This window comes from Hesperophylax consimilis, chromosome 13 (genome assembly GCF_061612785.1).
Source record: "Hesperophylax consimilis isolate HC1 chromosome 13, BYU_Hcon_1.0, whole genome shotgun sequence".
NCBI lineage: Eukaryota > Metazoa > Arthropoda > Insecta > Trichoptera > Limnephilidae > Hesperophylax > Hesperophylax consimilis.
Window position 1 is genome coordinate 34,386,385 of NC_142848.1, and position 11,213 is coordinate 34,397,597.

The 11,213-nt window shown below is 32.3% G+C and overlaps 1 long non-coding RNA gene across 1 annotated transcript; it reads left to right on the plus strand.

Moving 5' to 3' along the window:
* The first annotated feature begins 1,667 nt into the window (after positions 1-1,667).
* Positions 1,668-4,887, plus strand: LOC149418878 (uncharacterized). The gene is made up of 2 exons (XR_016302994.1): positions 1,668-1,754; positions 4,526-4,887. It is a non-coding gene; the product is annotated as an uncharacterized LOC149418878 (long non-coding RNA).
* The last annotated feature ends 6,326 nt before the right edge of the window (positions 4,888-11,213 follow it).

Genomic DNA, 11,213 nt, shown 5'->3' on the forward strand with positions numbered 1-11,213 from the left:
ATGTTTCTATAACTTGGCATAATTTATGCATCACCGATTATTCCCTAAATAAATTTCAACAAAATAATTAATTTACCACGTTTCTTTTGAAAAATCGGTGACGTTATATTAATGTTTAAAAACGGAATTGTTTGCTTGTATTTTATTTAAATTTAATTTATATTATAGAAACACAAAAAGACATTGGTTAGGTTAGGTTGGTTGGGTTCGGTTGGTTAGGTAGGTTGGTTAGATTAGGTTGGTTAGGTTAGGTTGTTTAGGTTAGGTTGGTTAGGTTGGTTAGGTTAGGTTGGTCAGGTTAGGCTTGGTTAGGTTAGGTTTGGTTATGTTAGGTTAGGTTAGGTTAGGTTGGTTAGGTTAGGTTAGGTTGGTTAGGTTAGGTTAGGTTGGTTAGGTTAGGTTAGGTTAGGTTAGGTAGGTTAGGTTCGATTGGTTAGGTTAGGTTGGTTAGGTTAGGTTAGGTTGGTTAGGTAAGTTGCTTGGGTTAGTTTAGTTAGGTAGGTTGGTTAGGTTAGGTTGGTTAGGTGGTTTGTATTGCTTTATTGGAGTTAAATGTGATTTTAAAAATCAGTAAGCCACTAGGGTTTCTATTGAAGTTTAAACAAATAAAAAAATACCCGTGCAACGCCGGGTACTTAATCTAGTTTAGTATAAAGATATCGATGCTTGTCGTACCTTGAATTAGTTGATGGCGGAGTTGGTTAACTACGTATTGTTTTACATTAATATATTTTGTACGCTATTATTGGGTGGTTGGTTTTTATTCTTTGTTATTTCTTAGAAATTTTTTTATGATTACCCTCAGTCTGTTGTTGTGTACATTGATATACTAAAATAAAAAGTATTAGCGTCCATAAAAACTACCCGCGTCGAAGGTATGTTATTATTAACTCTTTGTGGACTAGGTTTTACTAAACAAAGACAAAGATTTTAGACTAGATTTTACTAAACAAAGACACCTCTGAAATATTCTTAGTAGATTCATCATTTCGTTGAAATTATTAGTTAGGTGCTGCTCGTTTTTTTAGCGTTTTATTTACAGACAAAACATTTTCTGACCAATAAAAAACCTTTTGTTTAAAATTCTTTCTAGTGCCATAATTATTAATTTTAGGAAGGAGGCCTGACAAAAATACATTTGGGGTCTATGTCAACTTTGGGGATACTGTGTGGAGGGTCCTTTTAAGGAAAGGAAGGAGAGTATTTTTTGAGAAGGAAAACATATGAGGGAAGGGTATTAATCTGAAGGTCAGACGAATGCATCTCTCCCACTGCGGGCGATGCGATAGGTCGAGAAAGTCCAGCTGGAGAGGTCAAAGGGTAACCCTCAAACGGCACCCACTTGATGTACAGGCAAAGCAAGCATTTAAATGATAGTTCGATCGGATGTCGCGATTGGATTAATTTTAATTTCCAAGATTTGCAATCATTCATGAAAACAAAATAGAAAATTAAATGATGTGTTTAAAACATATGGTTAGATACCTTTTCACTTGCTCCATACCCGAATGAATTCATGGTGATGTGATGGGGTTACGAAAGTGTTTAGTGCCGTGCGAGATAATGGCACAGTACAACTGGTTACCGGTAAGTGCCAATCCCGTGTGCAAAAATATCCCGAATTATTTGTTATAAAACATCCGTGCATCGGGCTTTTCCGGGCATATCTCCTTGAGCTGTGAGAAACTAACCAGTTATCAAACAAAGTGTTCAATCTGTCTACGGATAAAATCAACTTATCAACAATGAAATCGGTAAATATTTGTATTATGTAAATCTCCAGAAATTAACTCCCCCCTCCCCGCCCCACACCTTAATCACCTAATTATTAAAAAAATGTTTCTATTCTTGAATTTAAGGAATGCGTTTGTAGACGATTAAAACAAGAAACAATAATCCATATAACGAAGTTTTAAAATATCATTTTTAAATCACACATCTTAATTGAGTTAGTCGTCTAATTCCGTGCAGTTTCAGTGTGGAAAAATCGGCGTTTATTTTTTAGTTTAAGTTTGTACAATAATATTGTATAATAAATTCATTTTTTCATAGTCCTCCTCACTAGGGTTTCCTATTCTGAGGTAGCCTGTAGTCTTTCAAATTTTGTATTTAGTTTCAAGATGGTTTCAAGTTGTCTTTACATCGTCTTCTTAAGGCTCCGTAGTAAGCGTTCTAAGATGGTTTGAAAGGGAGATATGTAAATATGAACGTTAGAGGGAGCGCTCTAATATAAAAAACCATAATAAATAAGCAAAATGGTGAAAATATTTAATAAAACATGACTCGCTTGAAATATGGCAAAAATCTCTTGACAAATGCTTTAGTTGCGATGAAAGATACACTATGATTTTTTTCATACCTATAACATATTAAATAACAGTAAAAAACTTGTTTTTAATAATTTTCGGAGCTTACTTTGCGATTTTTTCTATCAAGGGAATAATTAACGTTTTAAGATATTATCTTCAAAAATAACATATATTTTTTTCGGATCTTAAAAACTTAAAGAGTTAACGAAAATATTATATATATCGGCAGAAATTCGAAATGCGGGGGCTTTTTTGTAAGTTGATTATCACTTTGTTCTCTCAGACATGTTTTAATTTTTTGATTTTGTTTTAAATTTATTCATTTCGTTATTATTTTTCTTTGATTTGGTAGAAGCGTTGTATAATTTCGTAGCATAAAATTTAATATTTTTTCTGTCCAAATATGTATTCAAACTGGGAGTACTCATTACCCAGTATATTCTGGCTTATTTCTCTGGTTGAGTATTTATGTTTGGCAGTGGAGTATTCAGATATATTTTTTTAAATAAAAAAGTTTTTGTACATTGTAGATTTGGAAGTTTTGAAATATCGATATATTATTTTTGCAGATTCACACAATAAATGTAGGTACCCACATAATTAATTTTCCACAAAATTTAATTGAATTCATTACTTAACTTACCTCACTAGGCCTTAAAATGCTTGTTCTGTGTAATCCTAAGATGACAAAAATATTAGATTATTATAGATTAAAAATATATTTTGGTAGAAAGCAGTCACTTTGTGGTTTGACATTATTAATTTGATCAATGAAAATAACACAATTACTTTGTTTATAACCACGAAATTTTATTTATTTAATTTGCTATGAACGACCGGTTTCGCTTATCACAAAGCATCTTCAGTGTACAAAATTAAACTAATCTAAAAATATATTGTGTTTATGTATACAAATGGAGTGAGATACAACATAAAAACATAACATAAAATAAAGAAACAGTCAGCATGAATGTAAAATCTAACATGGTAACAGAGGGAAAGAGACAGATGCAGTAGTGTATGTGATGGGGCATAATATTATATCTAAAAAGACAAAGCGTCACCTGAACAGGTGATTAATGGATAATGGAATTTTTATTAGTTTATGGGAAAAATACTTAATATTGGGTTATTGGACACATTTAATTGTTTTTTTAAGAATTTGCATTTTGATTTTAAAGACTTTCTTCATTTCAAAATCTTCTAAATTATTTAACCTGTTGCTATGACCATTTTTGTGTTTTTTTACTGCTGGTCACCACTTTTATCTGGCTATCACTTTTACTAGATTTGAATAGCCAGGTACTTCTCCACCTCCCTCTCTCCCATCTCCTTCCCCTCCCCATTACCTTCAGCTTCACAACATACCCCAACTGTCTCTCTTACTCCTGACGGATGGGAGCAGTTGGACTCTTGTACGGTTTCACATAAAAATGTGATTCTACATGATGGTACAAGTAAAAAAGGTAAATACCTTATTTTTTACGAATTTCCGTTGTTTTTTTTTCCATGGAAGAATATTATTTTTTCACACAAACAATTAAATTTTTGTACCTGAAAACTGCCTTAAAATATTGAATTTTCGAAAAAAGTTAATTTTCTTTTTTCGTGTAGAATCACCTCTCGAAGTTTGTGCACCCCGGACATCCTGTAATTATTTTGAATGAATACGTTGTGCAATAACACAAATTAATCTAATAAAATTTACCGTTATTTGAACCCACGACCTCCAGATTGCCAGTAAACTAAACTGATCAACGTAAAAATACTGCTCAATTACTCGAATATTTAAGGTTTTAAGTACCGGGATGAGAATTGAATCACTATTCCATCGTAAATATTATTGTTTAACACTTAAAAATTTAAAAAGTTTTTTTTTTACTTTTTCTATTGTAAAAACTTTATCGTACCCTATACACCTTTGTCCCTTTATGGCTATTAATTGTTTCTCAAAACGTCACTGTTGAAAGTGTGTATCTACTTACTATGCACCAATACATAAAATCCCAAGTTCGTATCGTTTTATTGAACTCTAACTGCGCGTATTTTAGGGAAAGTTATTTACGTGAGACCCCATCATTGCAAAGCTACATTTTCTTACTATAATGTAGAAAGCAGGAGGTTTTCAAAACCTGTCAGGTAATTCGTAACCAGGGAATGTTTGTCTTGTATTTAAAAATTCAATTTGAATAACAGTGTTTCTTTGACGTTTCCAGATGTTCTTTGTCGTCCTCGTCGCCCTGGTGCTGTGCGCATCTGCCCTACCCGCTCCCGCCCCCGGCCCCGAGCCTGCCGCCCAACACTATGGGGGTGGGGGGCACGATGGGGGCGGGGGGCACAACGGGGGCGGGGGACACCAAGGGGGCGGGGGGCACAACGGGGGCGGAGGGTACGGCGGGGGCCAGGGGGGGCACCATGGAGGTGGACACCATTGAGGATGAATGAACTAAATTAATCTTCAATATTTAACATCAGATCTACCTATTAAATTATTCGACATAACTGAATATGCATTCTTTGTAAAAATGACAAATAATGCTAAAAACTAACGAAATTTAATAAAAATGCTTTGGGAATGTGTTTTGTTTTGTTTTTTTAAGCCTGTTTAAGCCTCCGTTTAGGCTATATGTGCAATTTTCAATATTATTGAAATAAATATTCAAAAATCAATGAAATTGTTTCAATTACCTGTAATTATATGAATGTATAAGAACCATCTCCCAGAAATAAAAAGGTATAAAAGAGGTTTACCTATATATGAATGAATATACGTACTATCAATTCCAGTATCCATCCTTGTAAGGAATATTCAAAACTATTTTTAGTCAAACAAAAGAAAGATTTGATTGAAAAGTAGTGTCTATGTCTTTAATTTGTGTTTGTTAACTCTTGACAGGCCAAGATGCCAAACAAAACGTCTGTAACCAAGTGGGTATTCCGACGACCCCATGCATTATAGGCTTTTAAACTATAGAAATCCCAATTATTCAGTCAATTATTAATGGTTACTTATGTATTTGCGCAGAAATATATAAAATACTACAATGATATGTCAAGTGTGTAAGCTGATATAAGGAGGATAGAATTTTTGGGTACTACCTGCTCCCCCACTTGGCTACGGGATAGTTAATGTCTCAAGAGGATTGTTGAGACATGCAATTGTTTCGTGTTTCCTTTTTTATGTCTTTATATGAATCCTCTAACATTATTGTTCATATTTTTTAATGTGTATAAGAATTTTGAAGTTGAAACTCTTGGAAACTGCTAAATATCAGCATCAATACCTACCACCTACCTATGTTGATTTCAGCCTCGTTTATTTGTTGTGTGTTATTTATTTATTTTGTCCTTTTCTCCATGAAAGGGTTATGGACCAATATATTACGGAGTAGTTTTTTGTAAGTAATACATAAGAATCCAGAAACCTTAATTTACTGTCCATTTCACAACATTGATTGTTTCATAAGTTACGCAAATAGTAAGTTTTTTTTAATAAATTTTCTCTGATAATCTCTTGATAACTCTTCGTTGCATTTTAGAGACAGTGTTCGACAAGTGAATGTTAAATATTAGTGTTGAACATAATTTATTTTTTTAAGATTTTATGACGATATTTGTTAGACTCCCCATTTTTTATTATATATGCAAAATACAAAATTATAATTTTGTCTAATGGAGACAAAAAGGTTTGTAGGTTGTTACTTTAGTTATTTTAATAATTTATGCGTTTTTCCTAACCTTCAAACTTAACTTTGTTTGAGAAAAAAATGGAACTTTAATGAACTTCTTTTACTATCTTCTCGACATAAATAGTTGTTTCTTGTAGTAATTTTGTTGAAACCATGTGTTATTTATATATTATTGCGTTTTAAGCGTGAAGCGGAATGCGACAAGTTAATCTTGTTTTAAAACATTGATGTTTTATATTTACACATGAAAAAAAAAACAGTTTCCGCTTTTTTACCCCCAACTGACCTCCAACTCTCCCAACGCTCTAACTAAAACTATAGAATCTGCATACGCGCACCGCTTTTCGCGTTCTAATAGTGAAACAAGATTTGTCGAGATATTAGTAAGCAGTAGCGCCTCTAATTGTAGCTCTACGCTTTTTTACAGTTTTTAAAAATAAAATTTCAATTCATTCAAAAGGTTATTAATTTCTAAAAAACAGATTAATTTCTACATCGATTAAATAATATCATTATTTCATCCTGTTTTTAATCACAACTTTTAGCGATAGTATGTTTGTTCTAGAGAGTGAATTGTTGCTGTAGGATGTCAATGACTCGATAGATGTTTGCATCTCAAAACTGGCTTGTCATGTCTATTGAATCAACCATGGCTTTTATAAGCTTCGGTGTAAACGAGCCATTCCACTTGACAGACATTCCACTTGAAATCGGTCCAGAAGTTTTCAGTCAAAATACAGGAGAAAAACAAAGAATTATCCATTTATTTTTATATTTGTATAGTGGGTGCGTGGGTAAAGTGCGCTAACTTTGGGGGGTTATTTTACATGATTAAGTAAAAAATTGAAATATATTTTTTCTAAATTCCAATGTTTTAAGGCAGTTGGATTGTTTGTATGGAACAATATAAATATTCTTCCCGGGCACCCTGTATAGACACATTAAATAGTGTTCCAGCGTAATACGGTCGTTTGTAATTTAAATTGATGCCCTTCAAAAGGTTTTTTTTTAAATAATTTATATTTACATGGTAGGCATTACAAATAACTACCAAATTTGTTCAAAATCATTAAAAATTGATTTATTTAATGACATTTATTTTAGAATTTGAAACACAAATAAGTTAAGTAGCACAAATCGGTCTTAGATATTTGTAACACCTTTGATAAAAAAAATATTATTCAGTTTGGTCAAGTGTTTTAACCTCTGATCCAATTTTAAGTTTTTTAAGAAAAATGCCGCGCGACAACATGCTTCTTAAACAATAACAAAAGACCAAAACAAACAAATAAGAATAAACAAAAACATGTTGTTCATACACACAAGTCGTGATTGAACTTAACATTTTGTTATAGTTAACATTCTGACATTTTGGTTAATTATATACCTACGAACAGAAGTCATGTAAAAAAAACTAGATAAATAATATTTCTTCGTGTGTTATTCAAAGTTTCGACAATCTGATATAATTTATACACACGGATTAATCCTGAAAAAAATAGTGTAAACAAAATAAATGATTTAACCCGTTTCTGTGAAAAACCGGTGACGTTTTGTTAGTAGTGCTGAAAAATGGCATTATTTGTTTTTTTTTGCTTTGCTGGGTTTAAGTGTGATTTTAAACATCAGGAAGTGGATAATTAAAACGGTTTTCTCATGAATTTTCCGCAAATAAAATAATGATATCGACGTAGGTTGTACCTTGAATTCGCCTGGTGGTTGATAGTGGATTTGGTATCAACATCCATAAAAAAACAACCTGTATATGAGGTATATTATTATTAACTCTTTGTGGACTAGCAACACTTCTATAAATATTATAAAGTACATTCTGGCTTTAAGTCCCTGGCTTGTCCGGGATTAACGAAATCAGTTTATGTGTGCCTATTATTTTGAAAACAAAAACGGAGAATAGTTACTGGTATAAAGTATTAATAATATCTTTTTTAATTATACGTAATCTGGTTTAAAAAATAAAAGAATACCACACATGTGTATATTTATTTTCACAACATTTAAAAAAAAAGTGAACACCGCACAATATCAGGAGTTCTAACAGCTCCCAAACGTCTGTAGCCAGTGAGACTATGAAATCCCCATTTGAGGTAGGTTTTTAAGCTGAAAGTAATGGGGAGGGGGAGGAGATGGGGGAGGGGAAGATGGTGAAGTATCTGGCCATTCAGATCTGGTCACACGGATTGGTAATTTATTCAGAATGTATTCTAATTATTCGTATTCCGGTTACAAACTGGATTGCAGGCCTTTAACGAATATCAACGGCCATTCAGATCTGGTCACACGGATTGGTAATTTATTCAGAATGTATTCTAATTATTCGTATTCCGGTTACAAACTGGATTGCAGGCCTTTAACGAATGAATTGATAGGTTTTCTGTTAAACTTTTAGTATTTTTATTTATTTTATTGCCTTGTCGGTACACGTGTTCTTAAAAATATAAAAATTGTAAAATTTTCGCATTTCGTCAGTATATATTATCAAGACATGGTGCAGGTGCGTGAACACGTGTTCCGATATTTTAAAAATGCACTAAACGCTTAACATGCAAAAACGGCCTGCTTATCCCGAATCCCGATTTTATCTGGAATACGAATAATTAGAAGAGATGTTTAATAAATCAAAAATACTAATTTTTCTCCTGTGTGCAAAATTTCATCAAGAAGAATCGAAATTCTATTTTAAGGGATGAGAAGAGGGTATGTGTTTATTTTTCGAATCTCATGTAGGCAGTGTTTGTTATCTCTTGTTTTGAAAGTCAATTGTGCTAAATTTCATCAGTTCCGAAAGACTAGATTTGTATAAATAAATAGATAGATAGAAGAAGAAGATGTAAGACAAAAATATAAATAAAGTAAGTCATACATTTTTAGACTTAAATTTTTGCTTGTGCAATGATGGAGTAGTTAGCTAGGCAGAGGAATATAGGCAGTTACAATTTTTTTATGGAAAAACCAACTGCTCGGAGACAGTGGGACTATGACGTCTTCATTTGGAAAGTTTCTGCCTAATACCAAACAATACTTAATTATTAATTATATAAATAATTTTGCATACGCAACTATTTAATAAAAAAATAATCGAAACTAATCGTTTCTTCGTCAGGATAAACATTGTAATAAAAATTAATAGAATATACAAATATATGACGAAGAAACTATTTGATAAAAAAGTGGTGCATACAAAGTTATTTATATTTTTTATATTAAAATGAAGCCGTAAAGTGAATTTGCAATTATTAAAGAAGAGACTAATAAAATTATTTCGATTCTGAATATTTGTCTTTTACCAGGGTGATACTAATAGTATTTCAATCACTCTCGACTAACTTTGACGGTCTCCGTGGTCGAGGAGTAAGGCTCTCAACTCGCAAGTTGCGGGTTCAAATCCCGGCGTGCGCAAGTAAGTTATATTTGATTAATTTGTGTTATTTCAAAATTTACTCATTTAAAATAATACACATTACACTTGGGGCGTGTTTCAGAGTGGAAGATACTCTCAGTATTGCCCTCTTGTAAGACCATCATTAAGAATTGAAACGTTGTTTGAAATTCAAATCCTTAACAAATAAAACAATAAACATACCGATAACACACACCACACACGGACAAAGACACTTTAAATACTACGCTACTAAACTGTTTAATTATATGCCCATTACTCTGAAGCAACTACTAACTGCAAATACATCCGCAAACATTCACAAAAAACATATCACAGCCTGGATCAACAATCAAGATAGTTTATTTTTTCAAAACATAATAACTCCAAACCAAACATAACTAAACTATAAAAAGTGTATAATAAATAAACACGTTTTTCGAGATTTTACCAACTATACTCACACTTACAATGCACTTACATATATGTTAATATATATATATATAAATTATTTTTTTTACATATTTATTATGAACATTCAATTTACAAAAACCATTAAAATTTTATTTTATTTTATTTTATCAATTTACAAAAACCAAAAAAAAAAAACAAAAATTAAAATTAAAACTTATAAAAAATAAAAACTTTCTTCTACAACACATAAATACTTGTCACACCTATACATAACCACGTAAACACCTCAGCACAGGTTCTCCTAGTGAGGTGTTCACGAAACATACAATATTACTCACATACAGTTTCACCTTCTCAAACCTACCTTACACACAACATATTATAGTTATAAGTTTGAAATATATCATGTACAAATATAAATAGTTATGTGAACACTGTAAATATTATATGGAAATAAATAAATAAAAAAAATGGTTTTAGCCGTGTTTGGTGACCAGAACCGAATATCCACGTACTCCCCCACCTTTCTCTTCATCATCTCCTTTCCCTCTCTACTACCTTCAGCCTCACAACATACCTCAATTGGGGTTTTTTGGAGTTATTTATGGGAGTTATTCATAATTAAGATTAATAAAAACAGTACCTCACCAATAATTATTTTTTAAAACGGTTTGCCAATACGGAAAATTTTGTTAAGCTTTTTAAACTATAAAATTAGCGGAAAGAGCCAGATTTATTTTTCTATAGGATGAATTAGTAATTTCCCGAGGGATCCCTCTAGAAACATCTGATATTTTAGTAATATGTTCATCAGATATAATTATAATAGACCTCACGGAAAGATACATTTTCTAGGCCTGCTAGGGGGAATTCGACCTTAGGTCAGTCCATTGCGCCGGGCCGCGCGCGGAATATTGTTTTACACGACTTCATCACTTATGTCGGTAAGATTCCCACTTTATTTTAGAGATTTGCGAGGGTAACTGAAGGTCTGTCTAATACACCAGGGCCGCGCGTATGATATTTCTGTGCACTGCTTCTTCACTTACGTCGTTAAGCAGCAGTTAACACTTAACTGACAAAATTAAAAATCACAACACTAATACCTACCTTTCGTTGCCCTGAAATGTGCTAGGATATTTATATTTTTAATATAAATTATTTTTTTCCCGAAAAGTTTTATTTTTCCTTCTGTTTTGAGTTATGTCGAATCACATTAATAAGGGTTCTATACATTAATTAATTCCATTAAGATTTAGGATGAGTGTTGCGGCTACCAAAGTGTTCAGCACCGTGTGAAATAGTTATTGCATAGTAGGTACTCAATCGATTCAACCCAACTGGTTACTGGTTAGTGGCTATCCTGCGTGCAAAAAAATCCCTGGCCGTTTCGCTATAAAACGT